Source organism: Rutidosis leptorrhynchoides, chromosome 5, assembly GCF_046630445.1.
Source record: "Rutidosis leptorrhynchoides isolate AG116_Rl617_1_P2 chromosome 5, CSIRO_AGI_Rlap_v1, whole genome shotgun sequence".
NCBI lineage: Eukaryota > Viridiplantae > Streptophyta > Magnoliopsida > Asterales > Asteraceae > Rutidosis > Rutidosis leptorrhynchoides.
This window is the reverse complement of record NC_092337.1, coordinates 5,496,453-5,515,535: the sequence shown is the minus strand read 5'-3', so window position 1 is coordinate 5,515,535 and position 19,083 is coordinate 5,496,453.

Here is a 19,083-nt window from a genome sequence, read left to right as displayed (position 1 = left end):
GATAAAATTATGATATATATACAAGTATGAAGATTACTATTATATATCACTAATAGTTGTATTTTTTATTATTATTATGATTATGATTAGGATTATTATGATTATTATTATGAAAATAATACAAATTAAAATTATTTTCGCAAATATTAGTATTAGTATCTTTTTACAAATATTAGAATTGTTAATATTAACATAAATATTATTAATTATATTATCACGAGTATTATTATTATGTAATTACTAAAATCGATATCATAATGATCATCAACCATAAAATTCATATTTTTACAAGTATTATTATTAATATCATTGTTATTATCACTAATAGAGTTATTATTAACATAAATATATTATTAAAGTTACTATCATCATTTTTTTACTAATATTAATTTAGTGTAATTTGAACCAATGTTTCGATAAACAAATGAAATACATACATAAATATAGATATTTAACACATATAACATAACAAAATTTAATATCTTTATATATAAAATGAACATATAAAGTATGTATAAATTATTAACATAAAAATGATAACACTAATACTTATATATATATATATATATATATATATATATATATATATATATATATATATATATATATGTGTGTGTGTGTGTGTGTGTGTGTGTGTGTGTGTGTGTTCAATTATAACTATGAATATTAATAAATATACAAATGATATAGGTTCGTGAATCCGAGGCCAACCCTATACTTGTTCAATGTCGTCCTATGTATTTTTACTACAAAATACAGTATGGTGAGTTTCATTTGCCCTTTTTACTCTTTACATTTTTGGGCTGACAATACATGCAAATGCTTTGTTAACTGTTTTACAATATTTATATGCGTGAGTTTCATTTGCTCCCTTTTTACTCATTATATTTTTGGGCTGAGAATACATGCACAATTTTTATAACTGTTTTACGAAATAGACACAAGTAAATGAAACTACATTCTATGGCTGGATTATTAAACCGAATATGCCCCTTTTTAGTCTGGTAATCTAAGAATTAGGGAACAGACACCCTAATTGACGCGAATCCTAAAGATAGATCTATCGGGCCCAACAAGCCCCATCCAAAGTACCGGATGCTTTAGTACTTCGAATTCATTTTTATCATGTCCGAAGGATTTCCCAGAATGATAGGGGATATTCTTATATGCATCTTGTTAATGTCGGTTACCAGGTGTTCAATCCATATGAATGATATTTTTGTCTATATGTATGGGACGTATGTTTATGAGAAATGGAAATATGAAATCTTGTGGTCTATTAAAATGATGAAAATGATTATTTATGTTAAACTAATGAACTCACCAACCTTTTGGTTGACACTTTAAAGCATGTTTATTCTCATGTATGAAAGAAATCTTCCGCTGTGCATTTGCTCATCTTTGAGATATTACTTGGAGTCATTCATGACATATTTCAAAATACGTTGCATTCGAGTCATTGCGTTCATCAAGATTGTTATTAAATCAATTATAGTTAGATATATTATGAAATGGTATGTTTGTCGTCAACTTTCGATGAAATGAAAGATTGTCTTTTCAAAAACGAATGCAATGTTTGTAAAATGTATCATATAGAGGTCAAGTACCTCGCGATGTAATCAACTATTGTGAACGTTTATAATCGATATGGACTTCGCCCGGATGGATTAGGACGGGTTATCACAATTAGGTCATTTATAGTTTGGATATTATGAAATGGCATGCATACCTGTCAACTTTCGATGTAACAAAAGGTTGTCTTTTGAAAACGAATGCAATGTTTGTAAAATGTATCATATAGAGGTCAAAACCTCGCAATGTAACCATATGTTATTGTATTCGTCCTTAAGGATTAGGACGGGTCGCTTCATGTGGTATCAGAGCGGTGGTATTAGCGAACCAGGTCTTGCATTAGTGTGTCTAACAGGTAGTTGTTAGGATGCATTAGTGAGTCTGGACTTCAACCTAGTAGTTGTTAGGTTACATTAATAAGTCTGGACTTGAACCTGGTCTGTATGTCAAAAGTTTTGCTTACCGTTCTATGTCGAAAAATATCTACCTATCATTTTTAGTCTCGACACGTCTTATTGCAATTATTGTATAGATGGTGTACAGACAAATTCATATCCTATCACATTAAATCTTGTCTGATACGTTTCCTTAATTCCCTCCGTAATCTACGGGATCTTCTATACTATATACAGGTTATCTATGTAATTAGAATATCATCCGATATCCGAAAATCATTTCATATCAAAAACCTTTTATCTAACCGTACAGATGGAACTCTCAACTAGTTCAAATTCCTTAGATTCCGTAAACCATTCCGATAGAGATTTCCACACGAGCTCCGAAAGCAGTGTAACCGGAATGGAGCAACCGATTAGCCATCATCAATTTTGGATGAATTGGGGATGGGTTCGTAGTCTACTAAGTCATTGGAGACAAGAAGAAGGTGATCCCTTCCATCCACCACATTCCCCTCTTGGTGAAGAACCTGAAGTACTTACCAGCGAACCTATTCGAAACACCATTTTCTCTCTCATTTCCAGGGTATCTCGTCATGACTATATACTATCTTAAATTCTAGATCTTATTCATCCGCTCGTCCGAACCGACAATCATCCCGGTATAGTAGAAGAAGTCAACGAGCTTCGCACTCGGGTAGTGGCTTTAGAGAATATGGTGCAAAGGTTACATGCACCAGTAACAGCACCGGCAACAACAATATCATCATCAACAACACCAACAGTACCATCACCACCACCAACAGCAACATCCACATCCCACACCTCAACATCACAATTTGTACCTCTAGCATCAACGTCACACGTACCATAGATATTAAGGAGTGCCAACAATAGTAACCGATGAAGTATTGATTCATAACTTCATTAGAGAAACATTCTGCAGCGATTATGTAATCTCTAAAGTCTTAGAGATTATCTATTCTAGCCCTAACCATAAATTAGATGAATGAACCAAAATGATATAAGGAAGAATAGAAACCCTAACCAGAATAGTGCATGATTTACAAGCGAGACATACATAAGCAACACCAGCAGCAATAGTACCGTCAACATCATCAGTACTAATAGTACTGTTAGCATCACCAGCACCAGCAGCATCTACAACATCACAAGCGTCGTCAACTCTATAATCACCACAGATATAATCACAAATCAACAACAAAGTATGTCATATCAACGAGTTATGAAGTATTAACTCATTTTCACTGAAGGATTTATATGTATATCTTATATATATATATTTTTAAACCATAATAAATCTTTCCGTACTAAGCTATTATGTGTGAATCTTAACTACTCGGTTAATTCATATTACTAATAAGCTATGATGTACGTCCTTTGTCAGCAACTTAACCATCGTTAACTACAATCTCTGTTTTAATTCAATGAATTCCATTTCATAATAAATCAAGTGTATTATTCAAATATATGTTTGATTTTACACTTTCATCATCGATGTACTCGAAACTTTTCAGATAACATCATTAATACCTTGCGAAGTTCACAAGAATTTCACAAAAACCAACATCATGCATCAACAAATAACGAAGTATTGATTCATAATTTCAATATCATTGAAGAAATACTTATGTAATTCCTAAAGTTTTAGGGATTACTCAATTCTAGTTTCAACCGTAAATCAAATGAGTTTAATTTAATATTAACTCATTAAATCTATGTTACATCTAAAAATAATATACACATATATATTTCATAAAGACTGTAATAAAATTCTTCTGTACAAAATATTAATTGTGAAAAAAAAATTAACGGGTAGGTAATACCCGAGAGATATATAAATTCACAATTAATATGTTATATTCTTCGAATCCGATTCAGCAAATCATCAATTATAATCCCTACTTTCACAACAATATACATTCTTTTATAGAAATCAAAACAACCATACTCATTCAAAATCTAATTATATATTCTGATTCTGAAATCTCAGAATTCAACTCAAGATATAACCAAAATCATCACTCTTAGATCCTTACATCTTTCAAAGCTATACTTTGGCTTCAAAACTGTGTTAGAACATCATATGTATATTAATGATTACAATCTGTGTTCAAACCTTCCGAAATTCCTGAAGACACTTCAAATAATGAACAATCGAGATTTATGATCCAACCACATATTACCCACAGTCTTGTACCTGAAAAACTCTCTAAACCAAAGTCATAGTTTAACACGTATCCGTGTCAGACCCTTTGGCATTTATTAGCTAAAATGACTTTTCAATTCCTTTCCAAAGTAGTCAGTTTTGTCACAGCTCTAGCAAGTCAACTTCAATTTTTCAATTGAAACAGTCGTATTATAACCTCGATATATACGATGCCCTTTCGCCATCGTTACCGGAGAACCGTTTATGTTCCACCACATTAGCAATAAACTTACCAACAACTCCGCTGATCTTTGATTTTCAGAAAAATCGTTATATTTATTGGAACCCTATCATATACTCATCCGCACCTTGTAACAAGAATTGTCATACCAAGTATTGAGAATCAGCAATCAGTATTTTGAAATCTCGCAGCATGTCTACATCAACAGTTATATATACATATAACGTCTACCTCCAAGACTTACATACTTCGAATGTGAAGTTTCTGAAAAACACCCTGAACTGCGAACTAGTTCTCGAAATGCTGATGAAGCAGCAAAAACTATAAACGACCTTAACAGCAAAAAGTTTGATGATAAAGAGTAGTATGTTGGCAAAGCTCAGAAAAAGAGAAGATTTGGTACTGAAAAATGGATTGAACAAACCATGAAAGAGGCTGTGGACAAATCACAAGGACGAAATCTACCTTCAAAGAATCCAAATGATTCAGTGTCTGCTGAAGCCTTAAGTGAATACCTTGCTTCTTACTCTAAAACCCTTGCAGACAATATTCTTCATCATCCTCTTATCTTAAATATTCTAAGATATCATCGTATCTTGCATTATAAATATCCTTCATATTTCTAAAGATATCTTCATAACTATTGTTATCTGAAATCATTTACTTCTTCGCGCTATCTGTGTTACATCATAAAAGAAACTATTTTAGTTTCTAAATTCTGAAACCTTCAAGTTTAAAATATGAATAGTATTGAAGTAGTGTTGGGAACTGAAGCATGAGTTAGTATAATATAATGACACTTGATCAACGTGATTATATTACAGTAAGTCATGCTGAGTTTCTAAATGGAACGTGATGATTCATAGATCATAACGTCATCATGTGCCATGTTATACGATCTTGTATTCTATTTAACCTCTACAATATCAAGAAAATATTTCTTGATGATTCGGTCTTTTCCGGATATTCTGGTAATTTGCCAAATCAAGATCGTGTCATTACAATTTCTTTCTTAGAACATTAACTAAGTTCACTCCGAAATTCATATCTACGAATTCTGGACCATTAATCGCTTGACTTAAAGTCGGGAAGAGAAAATAGAGCATGAAGCTCCGAAATAGAAATTGGAGTATAAATTGCAGCAAATAGGAGAGAGCATTAACTGTGGATGGCAATAATTAAAGAAGACAGAAGCAGGGATTTTGAAATATAAGGGAAGATATAAAGCCCAACAACAACCTAAAAAATACAAACCATATATATCGATTCATATAGCAATATAAAGACATGGGAGAACTAAAAACACTATAAAACCAAGAGTATAGTAGAAGTAAATAGACTCTTCTGACGGTAAATGAAAAAGAAGAATGGCAGATATGAAAGTTAGGAATATATCAAGAAGCATAACTGGATGAAGCATATTGTTGAATGCTTTAAATTATGAGTTGAGGGAGAAAGAATAGCAGGTGTGAGTTGTAAGGAAATGTAGGGGGTTGATTTATAGTAAAATATCCGACAGAGCAATCAAAACTGATGATCGCATTTAAAGTGAATCCTAATTCCCTTGATTACCGAAGAATCAAATCTTATTACGAAGATTTCTCCAAATCCCTTTAACTCTGGAAATCAACCGTATCTATGTCAAAAGATATGATGAAACTTTATTTTCTCATTTCACTCTTTTGCGATAGCTTCACTCGTACTCTTTACATAATCAAATTGTTTTATCCATATTACTCAATGATGATAAAACTATATTTATCAACTCATATTAGTCATAATAACATTCTTATCGTTAGCCATGAAGACCTCGATCAAATTTCGAGGACGAAATTTCTTTAACGGGTAGGTACTGTGACAACCCGGAAATTTCTGACCAAATTTAAACTTTAATCTTTATATATTTCCGACACGATAAGCAAAGTTTGTTAAGTTAAATCTCAAGAATTTTAAACTGTGTTCATACATTCATTTAACCTCGACCAAATTCCAACGATTCACGAACCATTAAATGAACGAATATGATTATATATGTATATGTTTATATATTATAACTTGAAATTATTAACAAAGTATTAAACGTATAATACTTTACATGAATGTATTTGTTTTAATATGTTTATCGGTGAAATTAGAAGATAATATCAAATGATTGATTTATCATATACATTGTATGATTATGAGTCTTTGTTGTGAGGTCCAAGTTGATTTAAGAAATCTATTCTTTTAACGATATTCGGAATAAATGGTAAAGTGATTTACAAGTAAGAACAAACGTGTCAATTAACGGTAATTGGACAAAAGTTAGTGGAGATTCCTGATTAATTTTTCAAAGCATGTTTTACAATAATTTCCTCGTGACTTTTGATAAGTTAAACATTTAGCTTTCATAATATTTAATGTAAAAGTGAAATCATGTATAGTAATTAATTGGAATAATGGTTGTCAACAAGATAAACCCATGTGACATATTACATTAAGATGATTTCATATGTTTAATTACCCATTGGACTATTCCCGATAATTCACGACACTTGTTTGTAAATAAAAATGCATATATATATATATATATATATATATATATATATATATATATATATATATATATATATATATATATATATATATATATATATATATATATATATATATATATGATTTGAAATTATAAAGTATAATTTAAACATTAGAATTAAATATGCAAAACAAAATACAAAATAATTAAGAGTAAATTAAAATGAATTTATATATAAATACATATGGTTATTATTAATAATTATTATATTGTAATATAAGTAAAATATATAAATATTACATATTCAATAAATGTTATCATGTAATATATGATATAATTATTAAATATTACATAACTAATAAAATATATTAAATGTAATTACAAGTTTAATTATAATTATTATTATTACATTTAATATTAATATTAGTATTATTAATATTATTAAAATTATAATATGAAATTTGATATATTTGATTGTTATAATTATTAATATTATTGTTATCATTGTTAATATCATAATAACTAGTAGTAAAGTTATAATTTTAACTATTATAAATAATATTAGTATTAAATATTAATTTTACCATTATCATTAAGAATTACTATTAGTATTATGAATTATTATTATCATTATAGTTATTAGGAAATAATACAATTTATTAATAATACTATTATTACCATTTTTTATATGATTATTATTAATATTATTATGATAGATATCATTAATATTATTAGTATTAAAATTATTATTATTATTTATTACTATAAGATTTTTTTATAACATTATTCTTATTATTCTCATCATTATCCTTATTAGCATAATAATATTACTATCTTATAAATACTATTATTATTAATATCATTATTAATATTATTATTATTATTAATTATTAGTATTATTATTATTAATATTTATTAATAGAATTATTATTATTATTATTATTTATAATCAAAAACAAAGTTATATTATGGAATCGGTTACAGATCTTTTTCAAACTGTGCGTAAAATTTGTTTTGTGTCCCTAAAGCTGATTACAATATCAATTCAATCACAATTAAAAATCAAATTCAGTACAAATCAATACCAAGTTTTTTTTTATTTTGTTCTTCTTCTTTGTATTCTCCTGCTATTTTGATTTAATCCTTGTTGACTTAGTACGCAACCATACAAATTCTGTGAGTAACCAGTGTCTAATTCAATTATTAGTTCACTCTATATATTGTACAATGCATATATCAAAATCAAAAAAAAAAAAAAACAATACAGAAATCAAAGCTCGAAACCTCTGTTCTTCAACTTTTTAGCCATATATCGAATTTGAATCAATTTTAAAAATGTAACAATGCAGTGTTGCTAGAAATCATGTGTTTAAACTATCTGTGAAGTTTCAAATTTCAATTCTTGATATCGAGTTCGAATTTTCAAGTCAAAGTTTTATTTCAAAAAGTCAAACGTATGAACATTGATCAAATTCGAGTTCGTATGGATGTTTTAAGTTCAATTGACGATTCCAATAGTTTCTATGAACGTTTTTCAAACTATTTCGTGTTATAAACTTTAACTAAAACGTTATCAAATTTAAAAATCAAAAATTTTTTTTCAAAAGTAGCGACGAACAGCAGTGGCTGTTGGATTCTGTTTTTTTTCTTTCATTTTTTCTTTTTTTTTTTGTTATTCAAGAACAATTTTTTTATAATTTTATGATTATCCACAAGTCTTAAATGAAATCACAAATTCGTTATATTCGTTATTGAAGTCCCTAGTTGACGTGTGAAGAAGAGGAAGACATATGAACACAGGAAATTCGGTTAAATAAAAATGGGTTGGGTTTTCAATCAGAAAAGGAGAAATAGCGGGGTGGTTTGTATATGGTTCGGGTTACCGAGAGGTCTCGGGTTCGATTCCTACTGGTGGCATCTGTTTTTTTTTAAGCCTATTTAGTGAGGTAGTAACTTTATTATTATCATTATTATTATCATTTTTTATTATCATTATTATTATTATTAATTATGTTATTATTATTATACTAATTATTGTTATCACTAATGTTAATATTATGAATTTTATTATCATTATTATTATAACTACTATAATTATAATCCAAAACTTATTAGTATTATCATTACTAATATTATTATTGTTAGTATTATTATTACTGTTATTATGACTAGTATTATAATTATTATCATTATTAGCATTAGTAATAAAAGTGTTATTTTTAGAATTATTATTATTATCATTAATATTAATATTAGAAACATTTAGGAAGTATTATTATTAATAAAAGTATTATTACTAAGATTATCATTAGTAATAAGATTGTTATAATTAATATTATTAAGTATTAAGTACTAATACCAAAAAAATTATTATTTTCACTACCATTATTATTAAATTATTCATTTTATCAAAAACTACTGATATATCATTATGAGATTTATAATTAAAAACTATCATTTATGTTATTATTAACAAAATTATTAACTTTAATATTTTTATTAGTAACATTAAGTATTATCATTATTATCATTTTTACCATTACAAATAACATTTTGGTAACATAACAAGATTTAATATTTTTGAATATAAGTTATTAATATAAAGAATTATATCATTAATAATAATATATAGATTTATTCGATTACAAGTATATGTATTAATACATATATGAATGATATAGGTTCGTGAATCCGAGGCCAACCCTACACTTGTTCAATGTCGTCATATGTATTTTTACTACAAAATACAGTATTGTGAGTTTCATTTGCTCCCTTTTTAAATGCTTTTGCAATATATATTTTTGGGACTGAGAATACATGCGCTGCTTTTATAAATGTTTTACGAAATAGACACAAGTAATCGAAACTACATTATATGGTTGGATTATCGAATCGAATATCACCCTTTTTAGTCTGGTAATCTAAGAATTAGGGAACAGAAACCCTAATTGACGCGAATCCTAAAGATGGATCTATTGGGCCTAACAAACCCCATCCAGGTTACAGATGCTTTAGTACTTCGATTTTATCATGTCCGATGAGAGTCTCGGAATGATGGGGATATTCTAGACGCGTTTTGTTAATGTCGATTTCCAAGTGTTCACCATATGAATGATTTTTATCTCTATGCAGTTTGTGCGAAATGCCTGATATGAGATGTATATTGAAACGAAAAATGAAATCTTGTGGTCTATTAAAATTATGGAAATGATTGATTACGATAAACTAATGAACTCGCCAACCTTTTGGTTGACATTTGAAAGCATGTTTATTCTAAGGTATTAAAGAAATCTTCCGCTGTGCATTTGCTCATTTTAGAGATATTACTTGGAGTCATTCATGGCATATTTCAAAAGACGTTGCATTCAAGTCGTTGAGTTCAATATAGATTATTATAAGTAAATGGCAGATTAGGTCATTTATAGTTTGGATATTATGAAATGGCATGCATACCTGTCAACTTTCGATGTAATGAAATGTTGTCTTTTGAAAACGAATGCAATGTTTGTAAAATGTATCATATAGAGGTCAAAACCTCGCAATGTAACCATATGTTATTGTATTCGTCCTTATGGATTAGGATGGGTCGCTTCAGGAGAAAAATTACTTGGGTCAAATGGGAGAAAACACTTCTCCCTTATGGGTCGGGTGGTAAACATCGGGTCATTAAACGCAAAACATCTTGCACTCTTGGGCAAGTGGTGGTGGAGATTCAAAATTAGCCAAAATTTACTATGGTCCAAAATCATTACAAGTATTTATTGGTCGGCGGGGGGTTGGGTTCATCTAATATTTCATTGTCCCCTGGATGCAGTTCTACATGGGCACATATTATAAAAGCGGGTTCAAAGATCGATGATATGGGTATTGAATTCACATCATCCTTTTCAAGGGAGCTTGGTGATGGTAGCACTATCAATTTCTGGACGGATATTTGGCTTGGTACCACAACACTGAAAGAGAATTTTGGCATATTATACGCTCTAGATATGGACAAGTCTGCAACATTACAAAATCATGTCTCGATTGCAGGTAATACAATTACATTCAATTGGCAGTGGGCTAGAGACCTTAGAGGTAGAGCACTGGACGAATTGTGCGGCTTTATCCAGTTCAATAGCAGGTATCCAACTCCGATCAGATTTCACAGATTGCATGAAAGGGTCCCTTGACTCAGATGGCGTCTTCACTACCAAAAAAACTCAAATCGTTGATCAAAGAAAAAAACACTCATGGTGGCAACAATGCAACAGAAACTATCATGAACGGAGTAGTACCGCAGAAAATCTCTATCTTCGTATGGCGTGCAAAACTAAAAAGGATCCCGGTAAGATTCGAGCTTAACAAATGAGGCGTTGATCTAGACTCGGTGCTATGTCCTTTATGTGGTGACGAAATCGAAAACGTGGATAATATATTATCAAAATGTAGGCTCACATCGGAAGTGTGAAAAGGGTTGCTAAGGTGGTGGAGTATCCCGGTAGATAAAATAACTGTCCTTGAACCACTTCTTAACGACCCCATCTTCAATTCGGCTACAATCGTTGGTAAATCTATATGGGAAGCGGTAAAATGGGTTTTTTGTTACATGATTTGGAAATGGAGAAATAACAATGTTTTCATTGGGGAGGAATGGAATAGCGCAAATATTGTCTCCGGGATTCAAAGCACAAGTTACGGGTAGATATCTTCTCGAGTGAAAAAACTCAACTTAGAATGGCATCAATGGATGCAAAATCCACGTTTTTATGTGATTAGTAATAGAAGAGGTGTCAGCTAGGATTACACTGTTATATCGTTTTTATAGCTCGAGATTAGAGATTGGTTAGGTTCTCCTGGTATATGTTCGAGTCTTTTATTTTCGCCACTTTGTTTTGATCTTTCATGGTGGCTACAAATGCAAATTCTTTATATATATATATATATAAATATAAATATATATATATATATATATATATATATATATATATATATATATATATATATATATATATATATATATATATATATATATATATATATATAATAATTAACAATAATATAATATATATAATTGTGTACTTAAAATAACATATTCCCTCAATTAAATAAACGGTGTTATAAATTATAAGATATAATAATAATATTATGAGTTTTGTATCGTCTATACTCAATATATATAAAACTAGTTTTATGAGCCCGTGCGTTGCACGACATTTATATAAATTAGTAGTAAATAATGTCAATATTGATACTTATCGAATGTATAATACAATTACAATAAAAAAATCTTTTATTACTGATAACATTTGTATCGAAAACATTAGTATTTAATACTAACGCATAGATTATGAAGCCGTGTGTTGGAATCATTTTAACTTCAATTGACAAATAATCAATAAAAAACCAAACATGAACCCCTAAAAAGTTATTTTAAAATCGATCGCGAATAATAATATTTTATGTACATCTCTAATTGTATATGTTTTTAGTACAAAGTAATAACATTATGTCATAATCTTAAACGAACCAGAGCAGACGTATATCTTAATATCATTAAGGATTATCAAATAACCATTTTAACTTCAATTGACAAACATGAGCCCGTGCGTTTATATAATATTCTACAAATATTATATTAACATAATTTTTAAAATTTATGTGAAAACTGTAAATTAATTTTATATTATATAAAATGTCATTCATAAATAATATTATAATGTTAATAAAGAAATATTTATTTTATAATATAATATAATATTTTAGGTAATGAAATTTATATATTAAACTAAATTAGGAAATCTAGTAATCCAATTAATAGATGGAAATAACCGATAAAATTTTAAATATAAGTATAACTAAAAGTTTAATCACAATGAACCTTAAAAAGCACGAACATTATGAATATGCACGAAAATCACATATACTCCGTATATGTCGGTATGTTAACGTTAAAAGCTACTGTTATCTTGAATTATTTATAATTGTCCAAAATAAAAATAGGTATAGGTATAGTAATAATATAATATTATTATTATTAATAATAGTAACAGTAAAAATAATAATAATAATAACAATAATAATAATAATAATACTAATAATAATAATAATAATAATAATAATAATAATAATAATAATAATAATAATAATAATAATACAATTAGATAGTACAAGTATATAATTAGAATTAGAATGTTTATTTTTAAAGCTAACCAAATTAAAAATCATCCATAATTTACGGGTTTATATATTAAAAAATTTGGACACTTATAAGTTTTTATGTTTATATATGAAAGTACTCCGTATATGATATGATATACTCTGTATATTAAGTAATTTATATCACTTTTTTTAAAAAAAAAATAGTAAATCATTATATAAAGAAATTTAATTTTAATACAAGTAATCCTAATTCTAATCCATTTTTGTTTGGTTTATAAATAGAGAATTAAATAAATGATTTTTGTTTAGTTTATAAATAGAGAATTAAATAAATGTATTTTAAGTTTATCCTAAATGTATATTAGAGTCTTTATATACGGAGTATATTTTTAGATATTATCTCTTTATATTTTTAATAAAATTTTGTTTCCATGAATAAGCTTTTTACCTTCTTTGATTATTTAATATTTAATTCGATTTAATAATAAAATGACACGTAGGATTAATTTAATTAAGAGAATGACACGTAGAATTATTTGATTAAGTTTAATTGAGAAAATGACACGTATGATTTATAGCACACGCTCTATAATAATGTATAGATATACAAATCAAATATTTAAGTGAAGAAAAGATTAGATGAAATCTATCTCAATTACCAAACCGATTTGGCCTAACTAACCTCATGCTAGTAATCATACAAGCCGTTTGTTATTAATTTTAACTTTAATTAAAAAGTAAATGATTAGCTCATAACATCATAATCGAGGATCCAAAATAAAATACTTACTATAGATTAACACATAAACATTATTAATATATTAATATTAATGCCTTCAATGTATGAAGCGGCTTTTCCAAAAAAAGAAGACGCAAAACTGCGAAAGTGAAAACTGTTTTAAGGTTATACATCTATTATTCCATCAGTCAAATAGTTTTGATGATACAATCAAGATACGTTTATTTAAGGATTATTCCAAATTCCAAATAAAATACCTTAAAAATATATACTTTGTACCTTATTATTCTTATTCATTTTTAGAAATGAACTATTAAATTGAGACATTGAAAAATGGAAAACCAACCTATAAAATTAAGACCCATGTAGTAATTTATAACTTTTAACAAGGAGTTTTGCAAAAAGACTAGCCAAATTTTTTTCGGTACCGCCATTTTTGTGAGATTGTTCACTTTTATAAAGAAAATTAATCAATACAAACATCACTTTTATTAACTTTTCTGCATCTCTTTTTAGAGCTCATACTCAGTAATATAATCATATACCTTAGTTTGGTAGATAAATAAATATTGAAACACTTAACCATTTTTTTAATATATTTTTTTTAATATACAAAGCCTTTTATATTTTCTAGAAAAAAACATACTCCGTATTATTTTAACTAAGCAGACGAGTAGTTATTAAGTGTCGTACTCACAAAAATCATTTGATAATCACTAATAAAAACGTAGTAGGTTTTTGTTCGAAAACGATAGTCAAATTTTTCCACAGTCTCCATAAATTCTATACAATCAACACCTAACTTCATCAGTTCATTATAATTTATTAGAAATATAATTTCCTACCAATTCTTTTCGATAATTTCAACATTTTAAGTAACAATGATTTTGGTGATCTAAACATATCTTTACTTACTACGTTAAGTAAACGAAAAAAAAAAAAAACCCAAGTTGCGTATGCATTCATGACTTGGTTTGTAGTTTCGTTACGTGGTTACAAAATTTAATTTTCTAACGCCAACTTTAAAGGTTCTTAAGGTGTTGCAGGGTTATATATATATATATATATATATATATATATATATATATATATTGGTAATATCAGGAGGAAAAAATATTTTGATCGAGAGATAAGTGAGAAGCAGTGGCGAGTTTATGTAGAGACCCGTGGGGTCACGGGACACCGCTAGTTTAAAAAAATTTAGTAGAAAATACTCTGTAAATTGTATAGGACACCACTAAATTTAAATGTATGACCCCATATATTTTTCAAATCTATAGTTTTTCTTTAAATTGTACATGATACCACTAAATTATACTACTCGGACCTCATATATTTGTCAAATTTATAATTTTTTTGAAGGTAAACTATCACTAAAATAACATTCTAATATAATTAGTAGTGAAAAAAAATTCGGGACTCCATTAATTTATAATCCTGAAATCGCCACTGGTGAGAAGTGTTTGAATTGATAAAACAATGAGAAAAAGTATTGATCGTTTTATTGATTGCTTTGAATTGATAAAACTAGAATTGGTACTTTTTATCATTTACAATGGATCCTATATATACACAAAGGACCAACGGCTATATGCCTACAAGAATGGAAAAAAAATTTCTATCTTTGGAAGGTTGGCTGTATTGATCCATATGATGCTGTATCCTTGCTGTCATTTGAGGGAAATGATGATAGTTTTCTGATCCCCAAAGTTTACAATATTTACACAAATTTGATTTCTAACACTCCCCCGCAAGTTGAATAGTAGGGTTCCTAATATTCAACTTGGAGAGTATATCTTTGAAGAGTCTCCCATTAACTGACTTGGTTAAAATATCGGCTAGTTGGTCTTCGGATCGGACTGATGGTAGAGATATTATTTCGGCTTCGAGTTTTTCTTTGATGAAGTGTCGGTCAATCTCTATATGTTTGGTTCGATCATGTTGAACTGAATTTTCAGAGATAGCTATTGCAGCTTCATTATCACACATAATCTTGATAGGAGCCTTAGGAGGAAACCCGATCTCTGTTAAGAGTTTCCTAATCCATAAAGCTTCAGTTACACCTCTAGCAATCCCCCTAAATTCGGCCTCGGCACTTGAGGGCTACAACCTTTTGTTTCTTGCTCTTCCATGTGACCAAGTTACCTCCGACGAGAGAAAAGTACCCGGATGTTGATTTTCTATCACCTTTCTCTCCCCCGTACCCGGCATCTGTGTATATTTGTGTTTCTAGGTGATTACTTTTGCTGAATAAAACTCCATCTCCTGCGGTTCCCTTTAGATATTTGATTATCCGCCATACAGCCTCCATATGATGATGTTGGGGTTGATGCATGAATTGACTAACGACCCCAACAGCATGAGCAATGTCTGGGCGAGTATGAGCAAGATAGATGAGTTTTCCCACGATCCTTTGGTATTGACCTCGATCAGCTAAGCTAGCCTTTTCTTCCATATAAAGTCTTTGATTTGGAATCATCGGAGTATCAGCTGGTTTGCAATCGATCATACCTGTTTCAGCAAGAAGGTCGAGTATGTATTTCTTTTGACAAATAAAGATCACCTGACGGGATCTTAAGACTTCAATCCCTAGGAAATATTTAAGACCGCCCAAATCTTTCATTTCGAATTCTTTAAACAAATTTGCTTTTAACTTTGAAATTTCTTTTTTATCGTTCCCCGTAATGATCATGTCATCACAATAGATTATGAGACACGTGATAAGATTATTTCTTCATTTCAAGAAAAGTGTATGATCCGAATTACTTTGTTTGAAACCGTATTTTTTCATTGCTATGGTAAACCGCCCAAACCAAGCCCTAGGAGATTGTTTTAAGCCATAAAGAGATTTTTTAAGATGAGACACTTCCCTTTCTTTAAAGGTAGATGTGAATCCGGGAGGTCCTTCCATGTACACCTCTTCCTTGAGTTCTCCATGTAGGAAGGCATTTTTTACGTCAAATTGATGAAGTGGCCAATCTTTGTTTGCTGCGACTGAGAAGAGGATTCTGATCGTATCAATCTTGGCTACTGGTGAGAAGGTTTCTGAGTAGTCAACCCCATATGTCTGAGTATATCCTTTTACAACAAGTCGAGCTTTATATCTTTCAATGGTTCCATCGGCTTTATGTTTGATTGTGAACACCCATCGACATCCAACTAGTTTCTTTGATTCTTGAAGCATGCATTTTTCCCATGTGTTATTAGCAATAAGAGCTTTCATTTCGTCTTCCATTGCCTTTTTCCAGTTAGGTGATTTTAGGGCTTCCTCAACAGTGTTTGGAATTTTTTCAGAGTATATCGCGGAAGTGAATTGTTTTGCTTCATGTGATAGATTACCTTTGGCAATGTTCGCCATTGGATATCTTGACTTTGGATTTTCTCTTTCGGGAGAATAGCTTTTTGGTGGAATTCCCCGGTTAATTCTTGGAGGGAGAACATATTGTTCCTGTAGAGGCTCGGGTTCGGATTCAGTTGGTTGATCGGGTTGACTTTGTTGGTTAGGTTGTTCCTCAGTCTGACCTGTTTCCTGTACTAATGAATCCACCTCATTTTCAAGGTTGGTAATAATAGGTTCAAAGGATTCAGAACTGACCTCAGTCGTATTGGAAAACCGGTAGGAGGGTTACTATGAGTCACTTCTTCAGATGACGGCAAATCTAGCCAACTCACAGAGTCACCTAATTCTGACTCCCCCTGACTTGTGTGTTGGGTATAGTAGTATCCAGTCTCCAAGAAGTCGCAACTCATAGAGGTGAACATATGTCTCCTTTTTGGACTGTAACACCTATACCCCTTTTGATTAACCCCGTAGCCGACAAAGACACATTTTTTAGCACAAGGGTCGAGTTTAGTTCTTTCTCCTTTGGGAATATGAACAAAGACCGTGCATCCAAATATTCTAGGTTTTAGAGTAAGGTTTGACGGGGGTTTGTAAAATTTAGCAAGAGTTTCAAGGGGATTCTTATACTCTAAGGCTTTGGTTGGAAGTCTGTTAACAAGGTAAGTGGCGGTAGCAAGAGCTTCGGGCCAAAAAGACCTCGGAACATTTGACTCTATCATTAAAGCTCGAGTAATTTCAAGAAGGATCCGATTTTTTCTTTCGAAAACACCGTTTTGTTGGGGAGTATGAGGGCACGAAGTTTGGTGAATAACCCCTTTTGTTTCGCAAAAAAGTTTCATTTGAGTGTTGAAAAATTCTCCGCCATTGTCAGATCTTAGAATTTGTATTTTAGTTTTAAATTGTGTTTCAATCATGGAATAAAAGGTTTTGAATTTTTTAAATACTTCGGATTTGTTAGTTAAAAAATATGTCCATGTCATTCTCGTGCAATCATCAATAAAGAGAACAAAATATCGAAGGTTATGCCCCCCATTTACCCTTGCGGGTCCCCATACATCAGAATGAACCAAGGTAAAAGGGTGATCAGATTTAGAATCACTAGTTTTAAACGAGTTTTGATGGCTTTTAGCCAAAATACAAGTTTCACATTCAATAACTTTATTTGAAAAAAGATTCTGAAATAAAATCTTTAAATAACCAGCAGACGGATGTCCTAGACGTCTATGCCACAACCAAGCTTGTCTATTAGGAGTCCCATGAGCTAGCATGATTGTACCATCTTGAGTGACTTCATCCACATAGTATAACCCATCATGTTCAGTACCACGACCAATGATCTTCCCGGTCCTGATGTCCTGCAAGATACAGAACGTTGGGTGTAATAATACGGTGCAATTAAGCTCTTTGGTCATGTGGCTAACGGATAAGAGTTTATGTGACAGTGCGGGGACGTAAAGGCAATTTTTTAATTTTAACGTAGGTGATATTTCAATAGCCCCTCCTCCCTTAACTTGAACACTTCCTCCATTAGCCGTTTTAATTTGAGTTTTATTTGGTTTTGACTCCGAATAAAAATCAGTTTTATCAAATGTCATGGTGTCGGTGGCACCACAATCGATAATCCATTTCTCGTTTTTTTGTTTTGTTAGACATAACATTAGCAAATGAAACGTCGTTAGTAGAAAAGGACCTGTTTTGTAAAAAAAAATTGACACTTAGGGTTACTTTTGTGATTATGGGACTGTTCAAGATATTCATAACCTTTGGGGGGGTCTGTTGGGTAAATTTAGATTACCCAGAGGTTGTTTTTTGTCAAGAGTTTCACAAGAGGGGTCTTTATGTAATAAATGATATTTGTTTTGCGTTAAATAACCCGTCTTCTCCCCATCCGAATACTGAACGGGTTTGGGTGTAAATCCTAACCCTAACCCTAATTTACCTCCACCTGGGGAAGATGATGCAGGTTT